Below are 3,178 nucleotides of genomic sequence, written 5' to 3' on the forward strand. Positions count from 1 at the left end.
CCGGCTGTTCTTTCAGCCCAGGCGTGTGGAAAGCGGTCAGAACCGAGTTACATCTAGCCTGTCCAATATTTCAGGATCCACAGGGACAGCGATATCATGAACCCTTAGATTTTAAGGTTATAAAATCTTAACTGAGTCTGTGCGGACATATGGAATCACAGCCTCCTTTACTGTAGTCCAGGTGGAGGCCCTAAACAGACATTGCATGACACCCGGTGATTGGAGTGGGCTCGCACGAGCTTGTTTGAGCCAAGGTCAGTATTTAGATTGGAAGGCCTTTTTGATTGAATTTGCTAGTGAAGAGGCTGCGGCCAATCAGGCTGGGGGAAACCCAGCTTGGGACAGAGATATGCTGCTTGGACAGGGGAGATTCGCCAATCAGCAGATAGGCTACCCGGTCCAAGTTTATGAACAAATCAATAAAATTGGCATAAAGGCATGGAAGGCCTTACCAAATAAAGGCGAGGTGAGTGGCAATCTCACCAAAATCCTGCAGGGCTCTATGGAGCCGTTTTCGGACTTTGTTGCTCGTATGGTCGAGGCCGCTGGCAGAATTTTTGGTGACCCAGACGCAGCCATGCCATTAATTAAACAGCTTGTTTACGAGCAGTGTACTAAGGAATGCAGAGCCGCCATAACCCCATATAAGAATAGGGGACTAGAAGCATGGATGAAAGTTTGCAGAGAGCTGGGCGGACCACTAACTAATGCTGGATTAGCTGCTGCTGTGGTGCAATTAACCCAGAAGAAAGGAGGAGGCTCAGGTGCGTGCTTTAGATGCGGCAAGATGGGACACATAAAGCGTAATTGCCCTGAAAGAGGAAGTGTGATAGAAACAGGAAAAGGACAACAGCCTAAGCGGCTTGGGCTGTGCCCTAGATGTAAAAGGGGGAAGCACTGGGTAGTTGAATGCCGATCTGTGAAAAACATCAACGGTCGAACCTTAACGCAGGCCCATTCAAAAAACGGGCAGCAGGGCCCCCGCCCTCAGGGCCCGCAAATATATGGGGCAGTCGAGAACCAGGACAGGAGCTACTACCCAGAACAGTGGCCGACCCTCCGGCACCCCAAGGACCGCGGAGAGCCACTGCGGGCTCAGCAGGACTGGACCTCCGTGCCACCACCAGACTCGTATTAACTCCCCGAATGGGGGTCCAGTTAGTTGACACAGACTTCCAAGGACCCCTTGAGCCTGGCACGGTGGGATTGTTGATAGGGAGGTCATCCACAATTCTGCGGGGCCTTAAGGTGCATCCTGGTGTGATTGACCCAGACTATACTGGAATTGTAAAGATTATGGTTGAATCTCCTAAAGGAATTTTAGCCATCTCCCCAGGAGATAGAATTGCTCAGCTTTTGATTTTACCCAGTTTACATGACCATTTTGCGGCTCAGCCCAAGCTAAGAGGAAAAGGGGGTTTTGGATCCACGGGAACAGACTTAACATTCCTGTCTCTTCATTTGGACCAAAGACCAGTTCTTGAACTCAATGTTGATAATAAGAAAATTTTGGGCCTTTTGGATACTGGGGCAGACAGGAGCATTATTGCCAGAAAAGATTGGCCATCAGGATGGCCTGTACAAGCGTCCTCCCAAACCTTACAAGGTCTGGGATATGCTAAGGCCCCTGACATGAGTGCGAGACAGCTGCACTGGAGTGATGAAGAAGGACATTCTGGTATAATACAGCCTTATGTGTTAGAGCTCCCGGTTTCCTTATGGGGCAGAGACCTTATGAAAGAAATGGGATTTAAATTAAGTAATGACTATTCCCCTGCATCACAGGACATGATGGTGCGTATGGGTTATCACCCCAGTTTTGGACTAGGTAAATTTCTACGAGGGAACAAGGAGCCTATTAAAGTGTACCAGAGAAACCACAGGCAGGGCTTGGGTTTTTCCTAGGGGCCACTGGGGGAGGGATCCCCATATCCTGGAAAACAGAGGAGCCGGTGTGGGTGCCTCAGTGGCCACTTTCCTCTGAAAAATTAACTGCCGCCAGGACATTAGTACAGGAACAGTTAACCCAAGGACACATTAAACCATCAGTATCCCCGTGGAATACACCCATTTTTGTTATTAAAAAGAAGTCCGGAAAATGGCGTTTGTTACACGATTTACGAGCCATCAATAACCAGATGCAAATTGTGGGCCCTGTACAACGAGGCCTACCTTTGCTTTCTTCCCTGCCGGCCTTTTGGCCCATTATTGTGATTGATATAAAGGATTGTTTTTTTTTCCATTCCCCTGCATGATCAAGACAGTGTGAGGTTTGCTTTTACTATTCCCTCCTGCAATCATGAGGAGCCAGATAAAAGATATGAGTGGGTAGTTTTGCCTCAGGGGATGGCCAATAGTCCTACTATGTGCCAACTTTATGTGGATGAAACTCGTGCCCCTCTTAGACAAAAATATCCCAAATTAAGATGCATTCATTATATGGATGATATTTTACTAACAGCAAAGAGTAAACATATGCTGGAAAAGGCGTATGTGGATTTGATTGAGATGCTAAAGCACAGAGGACTGTCTATAGCTCCTGAAAAGGTACAGCAGGACCAGGTTATAGATTACTTAGGAGCGAAAATATGTAAAAATTGCGTTACTCCACAAAAGGTAGAGTTGAGAAAAGATAATCTAAAAACCTTAAATGATTTTCAAAAATTGTTAGGAGATATTAATTGGGTTAGAAGCTATTTAAAGCTACCAAATTATGAGTTGAGACCCCTTTATGCTATATTACAAGGAGACTCTGCTTTGGATTCTCCTAGACAGTTAACCAAAGAGGCAAGAGAGACTTTACATAAGATAGAAGAGAGATTACAAAATGCCTGCTTACAGAGAATACAGGAAGACAAGAGTATTACCCTGTGTATACTCCCTACCTTGTCTCAACCTACTGGGTTGTTGTGGCAAGAAGGCCCGCTGTTTTGGATTCACCCGAAAATATCACCGGCCAAGTCCATTGAATATTACCCTACTGCTGTGGCTGGTATTGCACTCTCTGGAATTCAACAATGCTTACAGTATTTTGGAATTGCCCCGTCTATCATTATAGTTCCTTACACCAGCCATCAAGTTCAAACTTTGTGTGCTACTATAGATGATTGGGCTATTTTACAATGTAGCTTTACTGGACAAATAGACAACCACTTTCCAAAACATCCCCTTTTGGGGA

The sequence above is a fragment of the Dipodomys merriami genome, unplaced genomic scaffold, assembly GCF_024711535.1.
Source record: "Dipodomys merriami isolate MVZ:Mamm:240054 unplaced genomic scaffold, mDipMer1.0.p SCAF_84, whole genome shotgun sequence".
Taxonomy (NCBI): domain Eukaryota; kingdom Metazoa; phylum Chordata; class Mammalia; order Rodentia; family Heteromyidae; genus Dipodomys; species Dipodomys merriami.